Here is a 16,987-nt window from a genome sequence, read left to right as displayed (position 1 = left end):
AAGGAATTGGAGTTATCCCCTATATATTTTCAGACCATAGTGTGATGAAGTTGGAGATCAATAGCAATAGGGACTCAACTTATAAAATGTGGACTGCAGTTGTAAACTTTGAATAGCTTTTCTTCTAAAAACCTGTTTTCTCCCTAGAGACAACAGTGCTCAGGGCCTTCAACCACAGTCACCACCATCTCCTCTTTCCCCTCCACTCTCCTGAGATACATCCATTTTCTTGTGTAATTTCAGACCAGAAGTTCAAATTCTGTGGCACAGTTGGATAGGGACAAGTGAAGAGAGTGGGAGCAGTTAATACCATGGGTTTAGAATAAGATCTGATAGAATAACTTAATCACATCAAGTGGGCTCTCACACTTGCAGCTACTGTCACACATGCCCTTAATTATCTTATCCTTTACACACTTTTCATAGCCTTTCATCATGTTTGCCAAAAAGTGTTCATTGTTAATCTCTTCGTACCACAACAGTATATGATTCTCAATATCAACCAGCATTCCTAATCCATGATTAATCTTATTTAGCAATTTTCTCTTTATTGAACTTAAAAGCTAGGACTATGCCTGAAACTTCCCTTACTTATTTTAACAATTTACTATCTTCCATGATTTTATTCTGATAATTAAAAGCATATATACTTTTAGATTATATATTCTCCTGGGGAAATCCTCCTTCATATTTTCTGTCTACCATGAAAAGTATGCATTTCTCTCTTTAATTTTAATGGAAATTCCTTTTTAGGCTCTAAAAGATGATTCTGACTTCTAGAATTTGGAAAACAAATAAGACTGAGTTAATTTTTTCCATACACATTCAGATTTTATGAGCTTCAATCTTATTCTCTTCTGATCTTCTGCCTTTAAAGACTGAAGAACTCTTAAGTAGAAAATGCCCCTGAATAAAGTTGGCTAGCTCCTCAATCATACAAATTGCTGTTACTATAGATGCTTCCTGCATCAGTAATATTATACCTAAAGTGCATGACCAGAAACAAACAAGGAAATCTACATGAAAGAAAATCAGTGTGCATTTCTTCAGGGTGCCATGCCATTTTGGCACCAAGTTTAGGGCATGTAATTTCATTTGTTTTTTGAATTGTTCATTGGTTAATTCATTTTTATTCACCTAATATTTATTATGGTATAACTGTGTGCTATCTCTTGTTCTGAATATGAGAAATTTAGGGCTGAAGTAGATTATATACTTGTTTCTTTCTAAAGAATATTTAATTGGATAACACTCAAAAAAGTATCTTAAGTACCCAATGTTAAAATACATAACCAAAATCATAAGGAAGAGGAAAAGGGGAAATAAGGCTTAGTTAGGATTAGTAATGGAGTATCCAGGTATTATTAAAGGGCATGTCCAATGTTGTTTCTCCTGTGAGCATAATCACAAGGACCAAAGAGTTGTTTTTCCTTGAGTCTATGTTCCTAACTTTATGGTCATTAAGGATCCTCTTGAGAGTAAACAAGGTTTATATCACATACATGCACACACACACAGAATAGTGACTAGTAATATTTTAAATATCTAATTAAGAAGTTTAATCATAATACAAATTCACTAGTAAATTTTGATAAGTCCTAGTTAGGATTCCCAGAAGCAGATCCCTGAGAACAGTACTGGATTACATATAGCATATAGTTCATTTAGAAGATATTATGGTTTAGGTCTTAAATGTCTCCCCAAAGCTCACCATTGATGGGTTAGTTGCCAGCTGATGGCACTGTGCAACTGTGATGGGAACTTTAGGAGTTGGGGCCTAGTTGGAGAAAATATGACATTGCAGGTGTGCCTTGAAGATTATATTGGGACCCTAGCCTCTTCCTCTTTCTTTCATTATACTCTCTGACTCCAATGAAGTGAATAGCTTTGTTCCACCACATGCTCCCTCCCCAACATTAATGCTCTGCCTCACCACAGGCCCAAGGCAATGGGGCCGAGCCACTGTGGACTGAGTCCATGAGCAAAAATAAATCTTTCCTCTTTTTGATTTTCTCAGGTATTTTGTCACAGTGATGGAAAGGTGACTAATACAGAAAATGGTCCTAAGAAACAAAAATAGGAAAGTAGGGAGGGGAAGCAGGAAAAGAGTTGAATTTCCTAAAGAATAAGTTAATACACAAGTGTCTGCTCTTGGCAATTGAGGCTCAATTCCACTGGGAAGTGTTAGAGAGCATATGAAGCACACACCTCAGAGTTTTCTCTTCCATGAGAGAAATTCTGAAGTATTTATATGGCAACTTCTACTTCTCATTGATTGAGGGTTCCTCCTGTGGGCATTAACTTCTTGGCACCTCCTATGTGCTAGGTATGACCTTTGCTCATTTGGGAACACAGGAAACCCTTAAGAGGAGAGTAGAGAAACTATCTTTGGCTGACCCCAGGATAGGGCAGCAACATATGGGCAGCTGCTTGCAGCACATTTTTAAATAGTTTTGAATTTTCTTCTTCAAGACAGCATTTACATGCATTAAGAAAATAGATGCTCATTGTGAGCCATTATTTCGCTTTCAGACAAAACTACAATTTGCAGGCCCTTGCAATAAATCTGAGACTGAATCTGCTACCCACATGCTCTCTTGATTAAGCTCTACAGTCCATAGGTTGGGACAAATACTCTATATGATTTGAGAGATCAATATTATAAAAAATTGACAATATTTTCCTTACTAAAACTTCACAGTTCACACTTATGTCTTCAGAAGAAGTCCTACTCTTTCAACCACTCTTAAAACCAATCCCTGCCATAGATGATGTGAAATAAAATGTGGGACATTTACAGACAGGAGTTAATACCACCAATAATTCTTGCTCATAATTCCTCCTGTGGCTGTTTGTCCATGCTCTTCATTGGGTGGAACTGATGTGCCAAGCAGAACACTGGCACTAGGGCCACTGTTAAACCAAAACTTTCTATAAGAATCAGTCTCTCCCTACAAGAGACAGTGGAATCAACTTGAACTAGAATAAAAAGTACAACTGAGGTACTGGATTTTTGAACCACACAGGCTCAATCATAAAAGAACTGTCACAAAAGCAAAAGGTCAGCAATGATTCTTGTTGTTCTTTAAATTTGTTTCAGCAATAATTGAGCTTGAGTCTATTGGTAGTCAGGAAATGAATAAGGTGAGCCCTGAAAATAGTCTGTCACCCTAACTTCAGACTCATATGAGAATGGGAAATTGCAGGCCATTTTTCAGAGGTGCTATTTTAGTAAATCCAAGAGGCACATGTATCTAGTAAGCAATTTTTAAGACCTATTATGTGTACCAAATAGTTGAGAGAAGGAAAAAGTAAGAAAATATTGTCAAGATCTCAAATAGGTCGAGCTAGAAATAATCACTCAGAAAAAGCAAATAATTATTAGTTGAATTGAGCAAGAAACAACAGGTTAGGAGAAAAGGGATAAGAGGGCATTCCACGCTCCTAGGGCAGAGAAGCTGAGCTGTGTGGGTGCCAGGATCACCTCCCCCTCCCTGTGGAAAAGAGAAGACACGTAAACAAGCCTCAAAAACAGACTTCCAGATCACCTACAGCAACCCCAAAGGGAAACAAGATGGAACAATCTGATACTCAACCACCTGGACTCCCTGAACTGGCAACAAAAGAGGATCTGGGAAAAATGAAATCAGAAATAATTTCTCAGATAACAGCAAAGATTGTGCTCATAGTGCAAGACACGATTAATAAATCTAGAGAGGACACAGATAAAAAAGTAGAGAATCTGAGGAACATGATGGAATCACAACATAGGAAAGAAATGGAATCCATAAAACAGATGCAAACAGATTTCCAGGAGATTAAAATCTCCATCAAAAGTCGATGCATCAGAATGAACCAATGTGAGGATAGAATTTCAGATATAGAAGATAAGATTGCAATTAGTGACCAGGAAAAGAAAAATTGCTTTAAAATTGTAAGGGAACATGAGAAATCAATCCAGCAGCCGGTAGACGATGCAAAGAAGAATAACATAAGGCTGATTGGAGTCAATGAAGAAAGAGGAGAGAGTGCAGATGACATAAAAAACTGTTCACAGAAGTGATGGCAGAAAACGTCCCAAGCAGGGGGAAAGAACTTGATATACAGATAAGTGAGGCATATAGGACTCCAGCTAGCCTTGATCAAAAAAAAATCTACACATAGGTATATCATTGTTAAGATTCCAATCACCCAACAGAAGAACAAAATTCTCCAAGCAGTGAGAGAAAAGAAACAAATCACATACAAAGGAAAGCCCATCCGAATCACAGCAGACTTCTCAATGCAAACCCTCAAGTCAAGAAGAGCTTGGAGTGAGTGATGTATTTGAAGCCCTAAAGGAAAACAGCCTTCAACACAGATTGATGTACCCTTTAAAATTATCTTTTGAAATTGATGGAGAAATAAGATACTTTCATGATAAAGAGCACCTCAGGAACTTCATGAATACCAAACCGGCACTCCAAAAAATTGTAGACAATATACTAGGAAAAGACAATGAGGATCACAACTCCAGGAAGGGCAGCAGAATGAATCCACTGGGCATGACAAATTAAACGCAAAGGGGGAGACTCCAACAAAAAGAAAAAGTCATGACAAGGCTTTTAAAACTTTTAACTTCATCTCCCTAATGAGGGTATAATTCAATCTTTTTATTGTACTGATTAGTATTTTTCTGATTCTAGAGTTGCACACCTTTCCTTGTGCTATACTGGCTATTTATCATCTTCTTCTGTCTACTTTTTAATTGGGTTGTCTATCAATGAGCTGGCAGAGTTCTTTATATATTCTGGTCATAGGTTATATGCATTGTAAATATGGCCTGTTTAAGGACTACTTTTCATTTTAATGATGTCATCTAAAGTTCTAAATTTTGATGGAATCTCATTTATCAATTTTTTCTTTTTTACATCATGTTTTTTGTATCCTAGGTAGTTTTTGCCTACCCTAAATTCATAAACATTTTCCCTTATAATTTTTTCTTAAAGTTTTATACTTTTAGGCTTTCATATTTAGGTTCATAGATCCCTTCAAGTTATTTTCAAGTATGGAAATAAAGGGTTGAGGTTAATTTTTTATATATGGATACCAGGTGTTCTACTGCCATTTGCTGAAAACACTATCGTTTCCTTGGCTCTTGAATTGAGTTTATATTCTATAAAATATTAATGTTAAATAATCTTTCATAATTCAGTGGACCATACATGTGTTGTTCTATTTTTAGATTCTCTGTTTTATTCCAGTGATCTGTATGTCTTTCCTTACACCAACACTGCCTTGATTACTGTAGCTTTACAGGAAGTCTTAAAATTAGGTACTAAACATCTTCCAACATGGTTTTTTTTCTTTTTACTTTTCTAGGTCCTTTGTACTCCTACATAACATTTAAATTTCAATATCCAATTCTTCTTTTATAGCAAGTATACATAGACCTTAAATTTTATATATACCTTGTGTTTTCTAATCCTGCTCAATTCAAATACAAGATCTAGGGGCTCCTAGATATTTATTAGTGTTTTCTCTGGAGATGATCATTTCATCTACATATAAAGATTTTGCTTCTACCTTGCCAATCCTACCCTACTTGTGTCATTTTATTGCCAGACTATTTTGGTTTGGGCCTAGGTTTCAAAGTTTAATGGACAGATGAAGAGTAAGCATATCTGCCCTTGTTCCCCACTTTAAGGAGAAAGCATTGTATCTTCTCCATTCATATAAGGCATTCTCGCTGGAAGTTTGGAGTACATGTCTTTAATCTGTTGAGAAAGGTCTGTTCTACTTCTAGTCTCCTGATAGATTTTACCATGAACAGCTGTGGAATTTAGTCTAATATTTTTTCTCCAACTAGTGACAGGATCATATGGCTTTTTCCTTTCCTCTGTTAAAATGATGATTTTTGGGGATGGATCTTCCAGTGCTGAACCAACACTGCCATCCCTATAATAAAACCACTTTCTACACACTGCCAGATCTGACTTCTAATAGTTTGTTTTGTTAAACAAATTTCTATCTATGTTCATACATTTTTCTTCTATTATCTTTATCCAGTTTTAAGATTAGCACAATGTTGATTTCTTAAAATGAGGGGAGAAGTGTCCCTTTTTTTCTCTGCTTTAAATATTTGATATAATTTATCAGTTAAAATGTATATGAGCCTGTTGTTGTCATATAGGTAGGTTTTCAAGCTAGGAATATGCTTTCTTTAATAGGTGCTATTCAAATTTTATATTTCCTCCAGAGTAAGTTTCATTAATTTGTCTTCCAAGGTACTTCTTAGAAGTTATCAAATTTATTTCAAAACAGATTTTTGAAATATGCTTTCTATATCCTTTTAAATTCTGTAAAATCTGTGGTAATGTCTCCTAGGTCTTGATATTTTAATTCTAAAAATGTATAATTGATATTGTGTAATAAGAAGTAAAGGTCTAAAGGAGCAGTGGAAATGGGAGGGGTAGGGGAAATGAAAGAAGGGAAATGAAAAAATACGAGAAAAGGAAAAAATGGAAACAAAATCTTTGCAAATAGGAAACGGTGGAGGGGGTGAAGGGAGGGCAAGTGAAGGAGAAAAAAAATAAAAACCAAGATACTCATGTAATGGTACAAGATCCCAATGATGTATGTAAATGTATTTTATGCCTAGAATGTACCAATAAACTTAATGGAGAAAACAAAGGGATAAGAAATTTTCTAGAAAACTAGTTTTAATCCCACAAGAAAAGACAATTTAAACTTCTGCTTTATACTGACATAAGCTACTAATCCTTCCCATTAAAGAAAACTGAAGACTACCCCCATATAAGGAAATGTTACCTGTAAACTAGAACTTCAGTGAAATAAAAGAGGGTGGTGTTCTAATTAGGAGAGCAAAGCACTAATGCACAACTGAAACTCATCCCATTGATGGCAGAGGCTTTGAAGTCCACTAAAAAAAGGTTTTGCATAAGGTCATACCAGAGCACTTCAGAACTGTGAGGATTAGTGAAAACATGAAGTTAGTCTGGTAAGCAGCCTTTAAGTCTTCCACTTCTTATCTGGTGTCAGAGCTGAGACTAGCCCCCTGGTCACCTTATTAGTCATTTCTCACTGCAGCCAGGCTCATAAACCTTGAGCCTCATTGACGGGCAACTCTGCCCATTTGGCATTTCATGTGTGTGCTTGGGAGTTTAAGTCATTTCTGTTCCCCACAGATGCCCCCAAAAAGTTTATTCCTTTGTTTCTCAGCCCATTTCTGTTGCTTCTTTCTATATTTTTTTTTCCAAAGATGGGTAATGTGTTAAATGCCATGTATGGTCTGCAGTGGAGGAGACAGAAACAGATGTGGGAATTCTACAGGCCTTGAAGTTCAACAGGGATAGCACCATCTGATGTACGATCTGTTTAGCCCTATCCCTACCATTCTGGAAATGGCATTCCCCTTTCTGAGGAATTGCTCCACATGTAGAGACTCCAATTACGTGGCTCCAAGGGATGTCCACCTGTCATTACATGACTCATCTCCCTCTCCACAGCTGACTGGCTTAGGGTTCAGACAGTCATTGTCTTTCCTTTTATGCCTTCTCGTTACCTTAAGGTTAGCCACATTACAGACCAGTCTTATCTTATTCCTGGACATTGGGGGAGAAGAAAAAACTCTTTCCTTAACTGTTATGCATCTTATGATGGATTTTCCATTCTACCCTCCAGGAAGGAAAAAAGGAAACAGGGATAGTATATATTAGTGACGAATTTTAGTAAAAAGAAGAAAACATGATGATTCAGCTTTGTCTATACTTTTCACCTTTCGGATGTATATTTACCAGAGAAAATGCTGACAGTCTGTGGTTGTCTTGTACTTTCCTTGACTGGGTAATTAGATAAGTGGGGAGAAAGTATCTGCTGTACTAAATATTTCAAACCTGTTTGGCTTGTCATGGAAATCCTTGTTTTTATTCTTATCAAGGTCTAGGGTAGGACCTCATTGTTGTTGGTAATTGAGGGGTATTCATCATATGTCACTCAAAGTCCTTGGCTCCTTCCCCATTGTATATGTCATATTCTAGGTTCTCTTCCTCTTCTACATTCAATGTTCAGATTGCACTGGGGGTTTCCTATTAACTAGGCCTGGTTATAGCATGCATCACTTCTTTCCACACTCTGTTAGCCAGAATTCATATGATTCCACAAAATCTCAAGGATGCTAGGAAAAATATAGACTACTTGTATAACCTAGAGAAAAAGAAACAGGGTTTGTGGAATATTCCTCTGGTTTTAGGTATTGACAAGTATTAGAAGTCCATTTGGTGACAGACATAAATCCTACTTAGGAATCTGAGTCCTAGGTCTATAAACTGGTTTCAGATTCAGAGGAGAAGATACAAGGAATATCTTTAGTATTCTAAAACATTGACAAACAGGAACTTTCAAATTAATTTGGATAAGAAAACCTTTTCTGGAATTGGAGCTGTTTGTCTCAAAAGACATTGGAATCCATATTCATCACCTTGAAGAAAAACCTGGTATATACATAGAATTACACACAAGCATGGAGAAACAGAGGCAAAAGTTGCACTATGACAAGTAGGTACTTTCTGGATCCATGAATTTCTGAGTTTATGTGAGATACCCTAGTGTCTTTTTACAAATTTAATCCAGTTTTTCTTAGGTCACTTGCAATCAAAGTACTTCTGACTAGGAAGAAAGACTAATATGCTCAAAATAACTGAGATTGATAAATAGCAAATGTTGGAAAAGATTTGGGATAAAACAGGACACTTACACACTGCCTGTGGAAATGTTAATTGACATAACTACTAAAGGACTGATTATATGTTGTGAAGCTACACCCTATGATCCAGCTATTCTAACCTTAATCAGATATCCAACAGATATGTACAAATATGTTTACCAAAATATTTATATAGGAGTGTTATTCTTAATATTCTCAAATTAGAAACAATCAAAATATCAATAAATAGAATACATCATCAAATTTTGGTATATTAATAAAATAGCTGAATTGACAAAACAATGATTGTTCCTAAGGTAAATATAGACTTCAGTTTCTGCAAGCCTCTGGTCACAATATTTACATCAGTCAATGAATTCTAGACCTTGTTTTATATGCATTTGACTTAAAGACACCTTATTTAATATACACTGTTGAATCACTAACATTGAATTTATAATAAAAAATGCTATAACTCATACCTGAAGGAAATTTACCTAACACATTTTCTCTTCCAGGTACATCACAGCCTTCTTGCATTTTGGAACACTAGATAGTACTTCACCACTATGTTTGGATCTCTCTCTCTCTCTCTCTCTCTCTCTCTCTCTCTCTCTCTCTCTCTGTTTCTCTCTTACTGGGATCAAACTCAGCACCTTGCGCTTGTGAGGCAGGTGCGGTGCCACTGAGCTAAATCCCCAGCCCCAGATATTTAAACAGTGAAATAATTAGGAAAAAACAAAAACAAAAAAGTTACCAAATATATCATAAAAGTACATTCATTTATAGTGTGAGAGTTGAATAAAGGGAGCAGAGTGCTGCTTCGCTGAGCTTCAGCTGGGGACATGCATTTTGGGTAATGCAAATTTTTTGGCTCCTCTACAAATGCTCACAAATGACCATAAAATGCCACAAATTTTGATTTAGGGGTATGCCTTACTTACTTTCTCATTGCTGAGGCAAAATATGCAGCACACACAACTTAAAGGAGGAAAGGTTTATTTTGGATCATAGTTCGTAGAGGTTTCAGTCCATAGTCAGGGGTTCCAAGGCAGGGTGGCATGACAGAGGGGCATGACAGAGAAGAAACAGTCCATAACAGGGCAGGCAGGAAGCCTTTCCTTTTCTTTCCCTTTTTATTCCATCCAGGCTACAAGCCTATTGGTTGATGCCACCCACACCCAAGGTGTGTCTTCTCTCCTCAATAAATCCATCATTCACACCCAGAACTATGCTAAACCAGTGGGCTGATCCAGTATTGTACCCATGATCCAGTCACTCCTCAAACCTCCACCTATGAGTTCATGAGGCTTTGGGGGAACATAAGCAGATTATAACTAAATTTTAGTGAAGAGGCAAATGCACAAATACAGAATCTCCAAATAGTAAGATTCAATTGTAATTGCAAGAGTTGGGATTCAAATCCAGGCACAGATACCACAAAAAGACACCTGTAAGTTTTTCTAATTTTTTTTTACCTTTAAAAAATATTTAAAAGAATAAAATCTCAGCACTCTGGGAAGCTGACACAGCAGGATTGCAAGTTTGAATCTAGCCTAAGCAATTTAGTGATTTACTAAGACCCTGTCTTAAAATGAAAAGGGGCTGGGTATGTAGCTCAGTGTGAAGGCCCTTGTATCAATGTCCTATGCTGCCAAAGAAAATAATGAACATAAAAATCTCAACATAATGAAGACTTACTTCATCTACCTATTTTTATCACACATATAATGATTTGAAGATAAAAGACCTTCCCATTTGAAGTAACTCTTAGTCACTGAACCTTTGGAAGGGAGATTTCTAATACATATTAGTTTCCTATGGCTGTTGTAAAAATTATCCACAATTACAATACAAATTTAGGTTACATCTCTGTAAATCAGAAGTTCAACATGGGTCTCCCTGAGCTAAAATTAAAGTGTCAAGAGGGCTTACTTTTTTCAAGAGGTTGCAGAGTGGAATGTGTTTGTCTTTTCCAGGTTTAGAAGTTGCCTGCCTTCCTTGGTATGTGGCCTTCCTGTTCAGTCTTCGAAGTACTTATAAGTCATACTTTCCTCTGGCCATAATTTGGAAAAAATTTCCCCTTTAAAGGACCTGTGTGGTTTGGCCCACCCAGGTAATCCATAATAATCTCCCTATTTCCAGGTCTTTAATTTAATCACATATGAAAAATCCCCTTTAGTGATTAGGGTACAGTATACCCTTGTGAAGTCATGGTTCAGAGTTCGTGGCTTCAGTCATTTTGAGGTTTTTTCCCGAGAATGTAAATAATAATTTTTAGTGAAAACCCTTGCAATTTCACGGAAACAGTAAATATCCTCTGCAATTGATTTTTTGGCAGGAGGCTTGCAAGTAGCCGATCCAAGAGCATTATTCAGTTATTCTTGCTGCTGATTGGTTGCTGCCTTGTAACCCATCTCCAGCAGATGCATCAGCATTCTTGCATTGTAACAGGTTGCTGTACAGGGTGTAGCTATCTCCAGTGTTTTGGATTTTGCTCTTCTTAAAGACCTAAGACCCCTAAGGTGCTGCCAAGATGCCCTGGACTTTCTAAAGCTTTATTAATACAGTATTTTACATAACTGTGAGAGACATAGCATGTTTAAGGTTTAAACTATAAAAATAGGCATTTTTCTGACCATATCTGAAATTCATGGTTTTTCACAATTCAGGGGTGCCCTAGAAACATAATGCCGGTGAATTACAGGGGTCAACTGTATATGCATCTTTTGGGGGAAGGCATTATTGTGCCCTCCACATGTTACCTTATAAAAGAAATTTCATGCACACAGTAAAAAACCAAAGCCAATGTCTCAGTTACTTTGTTCACTGGGACAAAATATCCGACACCAGAAACTTTAAGGAAGAGAGATTTATTTTGACTCACAGTTTCAGTAGTCTCAGTCCTTGAGTGGTCAGCAGCATGGTGGTGGAGCATGGGCAGAGGAAAACTGCTCATGTCATGGTGGCCAGGAAGCAGACAGAGAAGTAAGGACCTGAGAAAGGACATATATCCTTCCAGGTCATGCCCCCAGTGTCCTGCCTTTTCCAGCCAAACCCCACCTCTTAACAGTAAGTCAGCTATATCACTCCCTTGATTCAGTCAACTTCCAAAAGCCCCACCTGTGAATGCCTGAGGTGCTCAAAAACTGTAGCAGGCAAATAACTTACACCTAGGTGGTAATTTTCTTTTGCATTTACAAAAAAAGAGATCATGTTGCTCCTTAAAATTTATTGATTTTTATGAATATTTGGTGTTAGAAATCATAGAAAGGTAGAATTTTCCTCTTTGACACAGTTTTTTTTTTGGTACCGGGGATCGAACTCCGGTCCTTGCACTTGCGCAGCAGGAGGCGAAATCACTGAGCTAAATCCCCCACCCTTGACACAGTTTTAGTAAAGCATTTGCAAAAGCAAATTGACTTTCCCAGGCACTAATTTACAATCACTTATAGCCATTACCTATCCATAACTGAGAGTAAACAAATTCTGGCTATTCGTGTTCTATCCAAGTGAATCACTTTAACAAAAGAATTGGGTGTGTTTGGAGGAGTTTCCTTAGACAATTTTACTATAGTAAAGTTATATACCATGCAACCCAAAAATCAAATTCATGTGCTTCCAGAATGACTTTTATAGGACTTAACTGTTATTTCCTAGGCGTGGCTCTACCTGCCTCCTCATTATGTGACATCCCCAGCACATGTGGATACAAGAAATACAAAAGGCCCAGCCCAACCATGTAAGTACATTTATAGCTTCTCACAAAATTTAGGAAACTTTATCTTCTCACACACTTTTGATCAAAGGAGATGACATGGAACATCCAAAATCAGGAGACAGGGACATATTCATCATCACCAATAAACTCATGGCTAGAACAGGGAGGTTATAAAGAATTGTGAGTAAATAATACACTATATCACAAGACAACAGAGAGTTTATAGAGATCCTAGAGTGGCAGAGGAAAGGTTCATGAAAAGAACCCAGTCTAGAATATCTTTGTTCTCAAACAGGTGCTAGGGCCAGATTGATTTACAGCTTGTATGATTACATTTATTGCCAGCAATATCAATAAATTACACTGGGCAATTATGCAATAAATATAGATGACACTTCAGAATTTAAAAGCTGGTGATAGCTTTTGTTCATGACATAAATCTAGTTTGAATAAATCAAGTAATTTTCAAAATAATATTTGAAGACGTATTGTTAGGCTTCCATCTAGTGGCCACCAAGAGTCACTGTTCAAGACAGATGATAAAGCGTGTTAAAAGCAAAACAAACAAAAATAAAAAACACATGAAATTCCCAAACATCTAAGATAGCTGTGATCTAAAGGTCAAATTCAACCCATTTTAACATATATATATGTGAAATTAATAAGTATTTATTGATAGACATAATTTAACCAGGTTCATTTTCACTTAAAGAATTTTAAATCTCCTTTGAATGCTTTCTTCATCTTGTTGCAATATTAAGTCATTATCAATATGCAAATTAACTTCCTTCAATATTGCCAAATGGTGAAAAAAATTTTCATGATCAATGAGCCACATAGTTACTGCTCTGAATTTCATTTGCGATGCATAGTCTACTCTTTGTTGGACACAATGTTTCTTTTTTAAATTAAATTGATTTTTAACTAACACATGAGAACATAAAATTGTACATATTGACTGGGTACCAAGAGATATTTAGATACATGTGTATATTGTGTAATATTTAAATGAAGTTAAACATATCTATTTCCTTAAACATTTAACATTTCTTAAGATATAACTTACGTTGGACAAAATTTCTAACAAAAGAATATAATTTAGTGGTTATTTATATATTTACAGGGTATTGCAACTATCACCACTGTGTAATTTCAAAATATTTTCATTATCTCAAAAAAAAGTTATGCACCCCTTTGTAGCCATAGCAGTGAGTCTATGTTCCTCTTTCCTTCAGCACCTACAAATCATTACATTTTTTCTCCAAGGATATGTCTATTTTGGATATTTCATATAAATGCAACCATACCAGCCTTTTATTGCAGGCTTCTTTCACTTTAGAATAATGTTTTCAAAGTTCATCCTTTTTCAGCATGTACGGATATTTCATTCTACTTTATTACTGAATAATAACCCATTGCATAGATATACTACATTTTTTAAAATTTATTGATCAGTGATGGCATTTGGGTTTTTTTCCCAATTCAATTATTCTGGGATGTAATGATAAGACTAGAATTACTGAGTTATATGGGAGTTCTGTATTTAACTTTTGAAGGAGCTGCCGAACAGTTTTCCAACTTTTGAAACATTTTACAATCCCATCACCAAGGTACATGAGTTCCTCATATTTTCATCAACACTTTCTGTTATACAACTTTTAAAAATTTTTACCATCCTAGTGTGGGTAAAATGATTTCTCGCTGTGGTTTTGATTACAGTTTGCTGGTGATTAATTATATTAAGTATTTTTATGTGTGTGCTTATTAGCCAGTTGCACTTCTTTGTATATAGGTTGCTCCAAATCCTTTGATCATGTTTTCCTTCTACTTTTTTTGTTTTGTTTTTTTCTTTTTCTTTTTTTTTTTTTTAAGATGGGATCTCACTGTTGCTCCTGGTCTCAAATGAGCTTCCCACTTTATCCTCCTCAGTAGCTGGGACTATAGGCACATACCACTATGCTTAGCTTCTTTCCTCATTTTTGAACTGGGTTATTATTATCAGTTGTAAGAAATTTTTACATAGTCTGGATACAAGTCCCTTATCAATTATATAATTTGTAAATATTTTCTTATGTTCTGTGCATAATCTTTTCCCTTTGTTTGCTTTGAAGAGCAAACAAATAAGAATTTACAAGATTGGCTTACAATGGCCACCCACAGTGTCAGGTGTAGAAGAGTGTAACAGGTCTTGCCTGTGCACTGGGGATCCAAAGGATTCAGTCGAAAGCCTGCAGCTCAGTCTGCACTGGAAGGTTGAAGAGTCTGCATTAGAAGCCAGGAGATTACTCCCAAGGTGAAGGTGAAGACTAGCTCTCTTTTGAAGAAAAAGAAGCAAGTCTTCTTCTTCATTTCCCTTTTATACCATTCTGGCAACAATCCTCCCTAGGGTGGGTCTTCCACACCCACAACTATGCTGAGCCAATTTAGTTGGGCATTTCTCACTCAAGTTCACATGGTCAGTTAACTATCACACATATGTATGAAACAAGTGCCTACTCCAATATTATAAAGAAATACTCCTATATTTTTTCTAAAAGTTTTTATTCCTTACCTTATTCCTTACATTTAAGTCTGTGATTCATTTATGAGTTAATATGTTGTGTATGGTACATATGGTGAAGTAGGGAGTCTGAATCCATTCCTTTTTGTATGTGGCTATCCAGTTATCCCATCCTTTGTTAAAAAAAAAAAAAAAACTATTCCTTGTCTGTGTCAAAAATAGTTGACCAAGAAAGTATGAGCTTATTTCTCAATTTTCAACTTTCTGATTGATCTCTTTTATTTTATGCTAATGCCACACAGATCTGCTTAATGCAGCTTTATAGTAGGATTTGAAATCACATGTTAGCTTTCCAACTTTGTCCTTTTTCATGTAAATTTTAAGTTCAGTTTTTCAATTTCTGCCCCACAAATAGCTAAAAAATTTTTGTAGATGTGTGTTAAATCTGTCGATCACTTCAGGGAACATTGCCAGAGTAGCAGTATTAAGTCTTCTGAGCTATGAATATGAAGCATCTTTAAAATTATTTAGGGCTTCTTTAATTTCATTCAAAAATATTTTATGGTGTTTTGTTTGTCAAGTTTATTCCTAAGCAGCTTGACAAATCTGTCAAGTTTACTCCTAAATATTTTATTCTTTTGTATGTTATTATGAATGGAATTGTTTTCCTAATTTTATTTTCAGATTGTTTATTACTAGTGTTTAAAAATACAACTGATTTTTGTGTATTGATCTTATATCCTGAAAACTTTCTGCACTTGTTCATTAATTTCTATGATTTTTGTGGAAGAATGCTTTATGGTTTTCTACATATGATATTATGTCATCTGCAAATAAAAATAGTTTTCTATTTTCCTTTGATATTTGAATGTCATTTATTTCTTTGCCTTGCATAGTTAATCTACCTAGAACCTCCAATACAATGTTGAAGGAAATGATAAGAGCAGATATCCTTGTCTTGTTCTTGATCTTAAGGAGAGTTTTCACCTTTAAATAAGAAGCTCAGGGCCTGGGATTTAGCCCAGTGGTTCTGCCGCCTGCTTTGCAGGCACAAGGTACCAAGTTCAATCCCGGGTACCAAAAAAAAAAAAAAAGAAGAAGAAGAAGCAGCTCATTAGGGGCTTATTATCTACCCCTTTTATCAGGTAAAAAAAGTGTTTTCTATTCCAAGTTTATTGACTTTTTATCCTAAAAAGGTGGTAGTTTTTTTCATATATTTTAATGCATTTATTGATATATCATTTTTTCTCCTTTATTTTCATGTATTGCATTTTCATATGTTGAAATGACTTTGAATTTATGTGATAAATCCAATTAATCATCATGTATAATTTTATATTATTGAATTCAATTTTCTAGCATTTTATTCAAAATATTTCCATCTATGTTCATTAGTGATGGTGGTTTCTTGTAATGTCTATATCTAATTTTGGCAGTGTGCCTTTTTAATCCTCCATTATATTGTTCTCTTGCTAATCAGATATTTTACTTCTTTCCCCAAATCACTCCATTTTCTAGATCCTCAGCTACTCGTGAAAGGAACATGAAAGAGAGTGAAATTGAGAGTGAAGGAAAGATAGAGTGAAATGTAAGAGAGATTAATAAAATCCCAGCTATAGTGGCCTGACCTGTAAGTAATTTTAACTTGTTAGATCAAATTGTGTGGCCTTATCAACAGATCTTATGACAACTGACTTGAATTCTCTAGAGCTGTGTGTACTCCACTTCATCAAAAGAGAGAAATGTGACTGTAGCCTAAACACAAATGAATATACATACTTTCTCTGGTCCTCACATGCACCAGACCACCACTATGACCACCACTATCATTACCACTCCTCTTGGAAAATAATGTTTAATGCAGAATTTGGTCTACAGAGAAAACAAGTATTTCACCTTTAGAGGGCAGTTGAATATAGTCTTTTTTTTTTTTTTAGTATGTTTCTAGTGAGATGGTAAGGACACGGCCTAGTGAAATTATGCTAAGAATACTCTCACTCTGAACATTTTGATGCACACAAAATAAAATAAAATAAATAGTTTGGTGCCTGCCTCGCAAGTG

This window comes from Heterocephalus glaber, unplaced genomic scaffold, assembly GCF_053883595.1.
Source record: "Heterocephalus glaber isolate CG9 unplaced genomic scaffold, H.glaber_assembly_v1.0 deba00001547, whole genome shotgun sequence".
Lineage (NCBI taxonomy): Eukaryota > Metazoa > Chordata > Mammalia > Rodentia > Bathyergidae > Heterocephalus > Heterocephalus glaber.
The sequence above is the reverse complement of the archived record's forward strand: the minus strand, read 5'-3'. Positions refer to the sequence as shown.